This window comes from Phaseolus vulgaris, chromosome 1 (genome assembly GCF_000499845.2).
Source record: "Phaseolus vulgaris cultivar G19833 chromosome 1, P. vulgaris v2.0, whole genome shotgun sequence".
Classification (NCBI taxonomy): domain Eukaryota; kingdom Viridiplantae; phylum Streptophyta; class Magnoliopsida; order Fabales; family Fabaceae; genus Phaseolus; species Phaseolus vulgaris.
In genome coordinates, this window is record NC_023759.2 from 31,791,718 (window position 1) to 31,804,061 (window position 12,344).

Consider the following 12,344-nt stretch of genomic DNA (forward strand, 5'->3'; position numbering starts at 1 on the left):
TCGAGACTTCCATTACGTGGTCGGCCTCAGGAGATGTAACCGCCTGCTCCACGTGCCTCGGTGAGGGTGAGTCCACCTTGATCGTGTCCCAACGTGGTGGCGGTATCGACACCCAGGGGAACGAGTAGTGGTGGCAATGTTACCACCATCCCTGACCCTCTTCTTGGACTTGTGGGAAGGGCCGACCAAGCCCTTGTCACCTCGGGCATTCGATCCCTTTGTGGTTGGCAGAGCGTCAATGCTCTGACACCCCTTGCGCTCGACGGCCCATTTCCTGTAGGCGTCGAGGACGTCAGCACCAGCAGGTGACTCTTGCAGCATGATCTCTGCAAAAAAATCACAAGTGTTAGAAAGATAAGAAATAAGACCAACTGTTAACAACAGACAACTCACAAAAAGAAAGCATAGTGTCTCGACACTGTTGGGACCACTATTTATAGGGCCCAAGGACCTCGGAATACGAAACCTCAAAACGATCTCAATCGTTAGATCTTCCAAATCCAACGGTCCACAACGTCTACCGCAAAAAAAATTCCCTCATTAATGCGGGTCACGTCACGCCGCCTGAGGTCACATCACACCTCGGGAAGTCCAACAGTCACGCACCCAAGGGAGGTCGACCGACACCCATCATTAAATACTCATCGGATGTGTCCATCTTTGAGCCTAGGGGGCAACTGTATTGGTATGGCCGACCGACACGCTGACGTGGCTTGGCCTGCCTGACCGAGACACACGCTGACGCGACTCGGTCTCCTTGACCGAGCTGGCCGAGACACCACACACGGCCAAGCCGACCAGACATATAACCATTAACGCTCAAACCAAGGTCAATGAAGTTAAACTACCATTAAGAATTAGGTAATACAACCATAAGTGTGATCCATTCCACTAATCAGGCCCAATGAGGTAAGCCCATTAACATAATATAAATAGCACACATTTCAAGGAGCATGGTACGTCATTATTACTGTACACTTACCCGAATACCGAACACCCTTTACTGACTTGAGCATCGGAGTGCCTTCTGCAGGTACCTCCCCCATTTGGCATTCACCCGAGACTGAGAGCCGAAGGAGTAACACAAAGGCGAGAAGGATCCCAGTGAAGCCCTAGCAACCTGCCGGACCGAAGGAGGAAGACGAAGACTTCAATAGTTCTCTAGGTCACATCTCCCTAGCAGGAACATATTCTATTTTTTTTTATCTTATGTTTCTTATTCCCTTTCTTCTATTTCTAATTAAAATAATTAATTAAATTTTTCGTTTCCTCTTGTATATTATTTTCCAAAGAAAAAAAAAACTCATCTCGCCTTATACAACGTTTTATTTCCAAGTACAATTTCTTTTATCTAAACCCTATTATAATTTTGCCACTAAATCTTCTTCATGGCTCACCATTTTTTCCGCTATCCACCAACTATCACCACATCACATCTCAAGATTTCGACATCCTTTTCGAAGTTTATAAGTGATTCAATTCCTTACTCCACCAACCTCATTTTACTACACTCCATGATTCTTCTTTCTTTTATGTTTCTCACGCTCTTGAACTCTTGTTCTGCTATTTTAGGGTTCTTATGGATGTGCACCGCAGAGGAAACTGTATTGCCTTGGTTAGCCCCTTAAGTACACTTTTACCAAGTCACTCTTGTCTTAACCAAGTATTCTTTCTCAAGTCACTCCTATCTTAACCAAGTATTCTTTCCCCAACCGGTCTTGGACCAACCAAGTATTTTTTTTCCAAGCCTTGTATTGCCTTGGTTAGCCCCTTAAGTACATTTTTACCAAGTCACTCTTGTCTTAACCAAGTATTCTTTCTCAAGTCACTCCTGTCTTAACCAAGTATTCTTTCCCCAACCACTCCTGGACCAACCAAGTATTTTTTTCCAAGCCACTCCTAGCTCCATTGAGTATTCTTTCAGTTCTCAACCACTCATGATTGGCCCCATTCAAGTATTCTTTTACTAAGCCATTTCTGCCTTAGTGAGTATTCTTTGAATAAAATCACCCCTGGCTAATAATTTAAGTATTCTTTAAAAAACAATCACTCTTAACTAATAATCTGAGTATTCTTTACCAAACAACCACAATTGGCTAAGATGACTAGATGATATAAATAATGATAAAAGGATCACTGAATTGCTTATTAGAGGGGATGATCATCTGTTGACGTGTATGAACTAAAACTCTCTCATCTACTTTGTTGGTTTGAAAAGTAACAATGTTCATCTTGATGCTTTTGTTGGCCTAGAAAATTTCGTAGAGTTTTTTCAAAATATAGCATTGTCTCACACTTTCTTCTTCTTCTTGATTTGCTTTATATGAGCTTAGAAGAAAGTAACCATTGTGAATCCATTTCTGGCTGTTTAGTAACTTCAATTCTTTTGAATGTAATTCTTCGTCTAATTAGCTTGAGAAAGATGGATGCATTTAATGCACCCTATGCACCAGTAAATGCTTCTTTCTCCTTTATGCAATATCCCAAACGATTGATGTACTCCTTCTTAGGAAGTGTGAACTTTTTGGATTTGTCTTCAATTTGTAGTGTCATATGAAGTATACAATCCTTCTAGAGTTGACAATGCTTGGAGGGATTTGGTGAAGAAAAACAAATTTAGTTCTTTGTTCAAGAGATCCTTTTGATGTGACTTTCTCCTTTGTCTAACAAATCTCATTATTAGACGAAAGAAGTAGACATTCCTTGCAACATAGAATTTCCTTTTGTGTTTTCATTTCAGTAAGAGGTTAGTTCACCTTTACGTGCTTTATTGTCTGAGAACATTTGTATTTTATCATACATAAACTAAGACTATATAATGTTGTATCGTCTATCAAATAAAATCATTGCGTTTTTCATGATCTGTTATGCATTAAACCATCGTATTTCAAAGGAAACATAATCAGTTTTCATACTTAGCTATTTTTAGCATTTAATCAAAATTGTAGGGTGTTAGATGATGACTGATTTACGACAAGTGCACCGTGTTGTCAGAAGTAATAATTTTTCCCTAAGGACGGATATAGAACCCACAAGGAACAATTGAATAATCAAGTAAAAGGATTCACTAAATAGAAAACAAAATAATAAAGTTTGTTGGGAGTTTGTTATGATTAGAACGATTAAAAAGAAAACAAGTCAAAGAGTTTGTAGGGTCAATTGGGAAATTTGGGATTGGGGTTCATCCTTCTTACTCTTTTGTATTTTGATTAGCATGATAATATTCTATCCTTTGATTGATGTTGATGCCCGTATAAAAGTCATTTATATTGATTCATCGCATATAAAATTATTTAGAGAGTCTCCTAAATATCGATTCCTCGCATATTTATAAAAATTTCTTATCATTAAAATTAGACGTTGATAGCAATTAACATTTCAAATCTATTCCTAGCATTCAATTATGTTAAGCATTATCATTTGGGTCAGAAACTTAGAAGTACTTTCTAGTGAAATCTAAGGATCTAGATCATAGAAAGAAGCATTACAAATAAAATGACAATACCAATCATCATTCAAGAACAAAATATTATATTTAAATATCACCTCAATACACAAGAGTTTGAACATATTACTCCCAATCCCAAAGGGTAGAATTAACCACCCATGTTGGCTATTACAAGCATGGATAGCAAGAAAAGAAGATCCAAGATGTTTGTCGTTGATGATTGCCTCCTCTAGGATTTCTAACACATTCAATTCTCCCAATTGGATTCCAATCCACTCAATGATCTCTAGGTTGTGCCTCAAACCTCATATTTAACCTAGTTGGGCTTGGGCTAAGTGACTTCTCGCTAGTGCGTTATTAGGCGAGTTGCACGAAAAAAGGCCCAACATTACCAGAGTGATCTCACTTGGGCGAGATCCTCTAGGGGTGTCTTGCTTAGGCGAGTTTGGGCAAGCTTGGGTGAGTGTTGGTGCGTTCCAGCTTTCCCTTTTAGCTTTGTATATTCTCCTTTTGCCCTTTCATCTCCATTCTTTCCTAGAATCCTAAAATTAACACAAATTTGGGAATAATTCGTTCTAATTCAAATTATAATCACAAAACATGTAAAAAAGGATTAAATTCTTAAATTAAGGGTTATATTACAATTATTTTCTAAATTAATATCCACAAGTATCTGTATTTTAATATGAAATATTACTGAAATATGATACTTATCATTGGACTTCTCTTTAATATCCAAAATTAGGGGGTTATATTATATTTATTTTCTCAATTAATATCCACAAGTATCTATATTTTAATATGAAATATTACTGAAATATGACACTTATCATTGGACTTCTCTTTAACAGAAGTGTGAATGTTGTTAATGCTTATTTTATTTTTATAGAGAATGTTCTTAATGTGGATAAACTTAAACATAATGATGGAAGAGGCCCAAGGACAAGCCCAAATGCAAGCCCAACAAAGAGAAGATCCGGGCCTACCACTATAGCCATGCCCAAGAAGAATCAAGAAGATTGAAATACTGCTACTGATGGCAAGGAAACCTTCTTGTACATGTTTAAAATGTCATAACTCTAGTGTATAGTAGAATTTATTTTTGTGTTAAAATTAGCTCATGAATTTTACTTGTAATTTTCTTAGAGATAATTTTGGCACCTAATTACCAACCTAGATTAAATTAGAGTTTCTAAAAACACCTAATTTAATCTAGGCCGGTCATCAGAAGGGAATAAGAAACGCTAATCACACCTCCCATGTGCTTCTCTTTTAGGCGCCAACTTCAAAAGCTTTACATTTGAATTTAGCTTTCATTTCATTTGTATTTGACTCTTCAAATTCCAACCCTCCCTTGCTATAAAAGGAGGTGTTTGGCTCATGAAATACAAAATTATTCTAGAGCAAATTGCTACCAAAATTGTGCCAATTTTTCTCCTTGTCTCCTACCTCTATAGGATAGACACTTTAATCTTCATTCTTCACCTTTGCGAAGTGAGATGGCCTCACCACTCACTCTCCACACCTAACATGCACCTTCAAGGAGTCCACTGTTGAAGATGGTTGTTGCTCCTTCCAGTCAATGTGTTTGATGAAGAAATGTGTGTGTTCTGCTTTGAAGATTGTACTTGTAATTGGATAGTGTTGTATATAGGTTAGAGTGTGTTTAAAGTGAGCTTTTTGCCTGGTGACCCACCTTTTAATCTTTATCAAGGTGATAAGATCAAGCACAACGTTTTCTAAAATGTTTTTTCTCATGTTTTCCCAAAATATGCTTTACTGCACAAAAAATGAATCTCTTCTTTCTTAAATGAATATATTCTTTTTTAAACTGATGCCTTCTTCTTTAAAAGTCTCTCTTTATCTTTTTGAAAATAAATCTATTCATTATAACTTCTATCTGTTCTTTTTATAATAGCTTTTTAAACTGTTTTTTGATATTCTATTATAAATCATTTCTTATATAAAGAGAGTTATAACTCACTAAAAAGTGTGTTGAGAAAACGAGTTTAAAATAGAGATTGAGAGTTTTCAGAAGATTAGCACGTGATCTTGAAAGAGTTTTTCAAAAGAGAAAGGTGTGCTTGTTCTTGTTTTTGTTCTAAGTTTGATCGAAGGTGTTGTCATTGCTTTGGGCAATTTGTTCTACTGGTCTTGTAGGATTTCTGCATTCTCTTTCCAGGTGTATTCCTTTCATCATTTGTTTCTTTGTAAAGAGTGATTGTAAGACTCCTCTTGATAGGGTTTCTTAAAGAGTTGTGTGTGCTGAAATAGAGTTTTTTTAGCTAGGTGTGCCTTGTTCTTGTAGGGTTCAAGAACATTAGGTGTTGTAATTGGTGTGCACTATTTTTAGTGGATTTCACCTTGGTAAATGTGAGACTGGATGTAGCTCATTTGAGTGAACCAGTATAATCTTATGGTGTTCAATCTTTCTTAATCTCTACACTCATTTACTGCTTTGTTTGGTGATCTGTCAAAAAATAAACCTGTTCAATTAAATTTGAATCTGTTCATTTTGGTCTGTTCATACTGTTCTTGTTTTCTGATAAGTCAATCTGAATAAAATCTGGGCAACTTATTTGAATTAAATTGAAGCACATTGTTTTGAAAAATGTGTGGTGATTCCAAGACTAGATGACATGCCTGATGAATTGCATGGGTCCACCATATTTTCTAAAATTGATCTTAAAAGTGGATATCACCAAATTAGAATTAAAGAAGGTGATGAGTGGAAAACCGCTTTTAAAACCAAATTTGAACTATATGAGTGGTTAGTAATGCCTTTTGGGCTTACTAATGCACCTAGCACTTTCATGAAGCTAATAAATCATGTCTTAAGGGATTGTATAGGAAAATATGTAGTAGTTTATTTTGATGATATATTAGTATATAGCCAAAGCCTAGAATCTCACCTAAGTCACCTTAGGGATGTTCTCCTAGTGCTTAGGAATAATAGTTTGTTTGCTAATAGAGATAAATGTACTTTTTGTGTTGATAGTGTAGTATTTTTAGGATTTATAGTTAACAAAAATGGGGTATATGTTGACCCTGAAAAAATCAAAGCCATCCAAGAATGACCAATTCCACAAAATGTAAGAGAGGTTAGGAGTTTTCATGGATTAACAAGTTTTTATTGGAGATTTGTGCCTAACTTCTCAAGTCTAGCTTCACCACTCAATGTGTTAGTGAAGAAAGACGCTCCATTTTGTTGGACCGAGTAGCAAGATCAAGCCTTCAAAAGGCTAAAAGCTCAAGTCACTAATGCATCCATTCTAGCTTTACCAAATTTTGCAAAAACTTTTGAGCTAAAGTGTGATGTCGGGAGTAGGCATAGGAGCAGTGTTGTTGCAAGGTGGACACCCAATTGCTTATTTTAGTGAAAAAATTCATGGTGCCACCCTCAACTACCCAACCTATGATAAGGAGCTATATGCACTTGTGAGGGCCTTAAAGAATTTGTCATTCATATTGATCATGAGTCTTTAAAGTATTTGAAAGGTCAACATAAGTTGAATAAACGTCATGCAAAATGGATGGAATTTCTTGAACAGTTCCCTTATGTTATCATATACAATAAGGGCAGTTCAAACATTGTGGTTGATGCTCTTTCAAGGAGACATGCCCTATTTTCAAAACTTCGAGCCCAAATTCTTGGATTTGAAAACATAATAGAACTTTACAAAGAAGATCATGATTTTGCATCCATCTTTGTTAAATGTGAACATAGAGCACAATTAGGGTTTTATGTGTCTGAGGGGTATCTTTTTAAAGAAGGAAAACTATGCATACCCCAAGGAACACATAGAAAACTTCTTGTAAAAGAATCTCATGAAGGAGGTCTCATGGGCCATTTTGGAGTTGACAAAACTCTAGAGCTTTTAAAAGGAAAATTCTTTTGGCCACATATGAGAAGAGACGTTCAGAGACATTGCTTTAGATGCATATCATGTTTAAAAGCTAAATCTAAAACAATGTCTCATGGACTATATACTCTTTTACCTTTTGCAAGTGCTCCGTGGGAAGACATTAACATGGATTTTATTCTAGGACTTCCTAGGATGACAAAAGGTTTTGATTCCATTTTTGTGGTTGTGGATCGGTTTAGCAAAATGTCACATTTTATTCCATGCCACAAAGTGGATGATGCAAATAATACCTCTAGACTCTTCTTTAGAGATGTGGTAAGACTTCATGGTCTACCAAGAAGCATAGTGTTCGATAGAGATCCAAAATTTATAAGTCATTTTTGGAGAACCCTTTGGGCAAGACTTGAAACCAAATTGAAATTTTCAACTTCTTGTCATCCTCAAACGAATGGAAAAATCGAAGTTGTAAATCGATCTCTTGGTACTATGCTTAGGGCAGTCATGAAAGGCAACCATAGATCTTGGGATGAGTATCTTCCCCATATTGAGTTTGCATACAATAGAGTAGTTCATAAAACTACTAATATTTCTCCATTTGAGGTTGTTTATGGATTTAATCCTCTTACTCCTTTAGACTTGTTGCCACTTCCTAATCCACAAGAATTTGTGCATAAGGAAGGACTAACAAAAGCTGAATTTGTTAAGAAAATGCATGAGAGGATTAAAGAACAAATACAACAACAAACAGAGAAATATACAAAACATAACAATAAGGGGAAGAGAGAGATAGTCTTTGAAGAAGGAGATTTAGTTTGGCTTCATCTTAGGAAAGATAGATTTCCAACTTAGAGGAAGTCCAAACTTAGTCCCCGAGGTGATGGACCCTTCTAAGTCCTAAAAAAAATTAACAACAATGCATACATTCTTGATTTACCTGAAGAATATGGAGCTCATAATACTTTTAATGTTATGGACCTAATGCCTTTTGTAGGAAGTAATGAAGAAGAAGTAAAAGCATTGGATTTGAGGACAAATCCTTTTCAAGAGGGAGGAAATGATGGAAGAGGCCCTAGAACAAGTGCAAGCCCAACAAAGAGAAGATCCGGGCCTACCATCAGAGCCATGGCCAAGAAGAATCTAGAAGATTGGAATACGGTTACTGATGGTAGGGAAACCTTCTTGTACATGTTTAAAATGTCATAACTCTAGTGTAGAGTAGAATTTATTTTTGTGTTAAAATTAGCTTAGGAAACTGATCCTGCCTGTTGACCAGAACGTTGGAACTTGCCTCGTCAAACTTGGATCGACGTGTGCACCGCTTCAACCTCCGTCTTTCGTCGCGATCCACCTCAAGAACCTGCAAAAGAACAGAGCGGCGGTGCTGCGGCCGATCGCACTCCAACGCCCAAGTCAGTGACTGAACCACCAAATACTTCAAGAGCAAACACTCAAGAACTCTCAAGGAACCGTGCAATGTTCTCTCTCACAGTATGCTCAAGAACTCGCAAGCGTAAAGAATACAATCTGAACGTGCGTACCTCAGAAGTTCGTTGGGAAACCCTTTTATACCTGGTCACTTTCTCTCTCCTGGCAGTTACGCATCTGGACACGTGGCTTGCATCCAACCGTACACGTGCCATCATCTGGAGCCTCCTTGACTTGGGCGCTGCTTCTGACTCTCTTTTGGCTAAGTTACTTATGCATGGTACTGCCCAGTGCATAGCTAACTTGGAGCGCGATCTCTACTGGGATTGGCGAGTTAGGGAGCCTTCGTACACCTTCCCTGTGGTCTCGCCGACCGCCTTCATAATCTGCACCACCTTCATCTTCGGCGATGTGCTTGCTCCGGCGATCTCTAATCACTTGGTCGCCTGAGTTTACATCTGGCGACTTCATCTTTAACCCGGTGACCGCCGGTTCTGGTGTGCTGGAGATCGGAGCACGCCAACATAATAACTGGCGACTTCACGAGCCCCCCGACCTCCTTCCCTTCTGCCAACCTGGCGTCTCATCAACACGCCTATACTGTAGCTTGGTGCCACGTCATCACTTCCGACTACCACGGCGGTACACAAGCCACCCAGTCTTAAGCGAAGACTTGTCCAGCGAAAAGACTGAAAGAGTCACGTCAACACCGATCTACGTGGCACTGACGCAGAATTCCAAGCGGTTGTACTTTCTGCTTCTCTGACGCTCCACCAAACACCCCTCCCATCGTTCGACACGTGGCTTCATCAACGGTTACCTTCAGTTAACGTTTGCGCTTCCTAAACCCATTTCGAAAAACTCTAAAACCCATTTCACTCCACTGTTCCATCACTTTCTTCGTATTCTCACACGCTCCAACCCCCTTCTGCAAAAAAGCTCTCAATGTTCTTCAACCTCCTGAATCACCAACATCCTTCATCACCTTTCTGATCATAAAAAGGTACTTCCTTTCCTTCTTCTGCTGGTTTTTCCTGCATTTTAACCGATTCGCATCATCCTTTAACTGTCTGGTGCATACGTTGTGGGTTGTTTTTTTCCATTTCTCCTTTCTCGTAACTTAGGGCTCCGTCAACGTCACAACGAACCTACGTTCGTTCGTTTTTCACCCTTCTTTCATGATCGAGTTAGCCTCTGCGAACCCTGATCATTTTTCCTTTTCTTTTTCCTCTGCAGCTTCCGCAATGACTCGCCCAAAGATCACCCCAAATCCTCCTCCTTCATCACGAAACCCCTCCTCACAAGCACACGTCCCACCGCGAGCACGTGGTGCTTCGTCTTCTCAGGCTGAGAGGCCTGCACCCTCCCGCCCCAACTTGGCTCAGGCCACTCCCCCTGTCGCCGGAGGAGCCTCTGTTCCCCTCCCAGACTTCAAAAAACTGTACCCATGGGCCACCTCGACTTTGTTGAGGGAAACATCTTCTGTAAACTCTGCTGGGGCAGTTCTGCGACTGACGAAAGGAGATGAGCCTCACCAATCATTCCATAAGGAGCACGACAAGAAGATGACGGTGCTACCTTGCCCTCCCGACATGCCGGTGTGCGTTGACGATAAGGGGAACACCGGCGGGTTGTTCTGCCTCATATACACCACCTTGTTCAAGAAGGTGAAACTTAGGTTTCCCTTCACTCGCTTTGAAAGGGAGCTTCTCACCGAGCTCGACATCGCCGCCGCTCAGCTCCATCCCAACAGCTGGGCGTTCGTACAGGCTTTCCAAATAATGTGCGACCACTTGGGGCTGCCAACGTCAGTGGACGTTTTCTTATTTCTTTTTGAAGCCAAGCACCCAGGAGATCGCCTGTGGGTAAGCTTGAACGGGATTGCTGGGAGGTCGATCCTCTCTATCTTCCAGCAATCCTACAAAGACTGGAAGGGCAAGTTTGTCCAGGTGCACCCCAACGACAAGGACGCTTCCTTGCTCGACGGTTTCCCCTTGTACTGGGTAAACAAGGGGAACAAAGAGTCCAAAAGCAGCTTCAGGAGGCCAAGGAGTCCTGATAGCATGGGTGCCTTGGACAGGGACCTCTGCTTCTTCTGGAAGAGTGTGGCAGACGCCAACATCACCTTCCTCACCACCACGCTCATCTGCTTCGAGTTCTTCGAAGATCAACTTGAAATTCGTATAGGTTAGAACTCACCTCGACGTCTAAGTTTTATTTTTGATATTCCCTCCGTTAACTGTTTCTGGGCGTCTTGTGCGTTGTGCGCAAGACTTTGGTTTTATTTTTCTGCACTACTTATCTGCTTTGCTGCATACTGCCTTATGCATTTATTTTCTTTCTGAGCTAACCCATGCATTTTTGCTCTATGCAGATAATATGTTGGGCCGGGGCAAGCTCGCTGAACTGAGGGCGCTCGCCTGAACCCACAGGTTGGCATCGGGTTCCCAAACCGTGCCAAACTCTGTGGTGGAGATCGCCGCTGCTCAAGGCAGATCGCCACCCAGAGGCCCAACTTCCTCTGAGGCCCAACCCGCCAACCAACGCAAAAAGCTTGTCCTCAGGAAACCCAAGAGGAAAGCCCCCCAAGTAGTCCATGAGGAGGAAGAGGAAGACGACGAGGTAACTAAAGATGGCCTCGTCACGAAGAGGAAGAGGGTGGCACCTTCTTCACCATCCGCTCCACCCCCCCTTCCAACATCAACGCCACCATCTACACCTGCCCCGCCTCCAACATTGCCTCTTCCACCAGCTCCCGCCTCACCAGTCCAAGCAATTCCATTGGCGTCTGCGCCACCTATGGTTGAGGCCCCCGAGCCAAACTTCATGGAGGACCCCCCAAGCGCCTCCACGCCTTTTGTATCAGTTGGAGGGGGTCCTCCTTCAAATGCCTCAACCGCAAACGTTGCTCCAATCGGGGATGAGGTTGCCCACAACTCGCCAATTCTGATTACTGAATCCCCGACGTCGCCACCACGCCAAGAAGCACCTGCTGAGCAACCAACTCAAGAAGGTGGCGGCGAAAACCAACAACAGGCCCACCCGGTGCCTCCACAAGCAGACCTCTCTCTTGAGGTCAAGAGGATGTGGGAGCCTTTCTCTGCCAAACTGAAGATGATGGCAGAGGACTTCCCCACCATTATCTCTAGAGTTGTGGAGAGCTCCACCAGGAAGCTCCAGGATGACCTCTACGCCCTCCGAACTGAGAATAGCACTATAAGGATCGAGGCGGAGAAGTTATCCTGCAATCTGACACTCGCCGAGATTGAACACTCCCGAGTAGAAGATGCAATGAGCACCGAGCTCCGGGTGGCGCGCAAGGAGGCCACCGATCTCCGCCATAAGGTACAACTCTTGGCTCAAGAGAAGATTGAGCTAGAGAACAAGCTGGTGCCTTATCGCGTGAAAGTGGCTGACCTGGAGGCCTTGATCAAAACTGACGCCGCCAAGGTGAAGAAACTGGAGCAAAGGTCAGCCAATCGGGAGGTCTTCCTGGGGACGGTGGAAAAAGAAAGGGACAACACCATGGCGAAGCTTGCTGAAGCCAACAAAGAAAATAGGAAGATCGCTGCTGAATTGGGCCAGGTGCAGGCAGAATCCAAGAA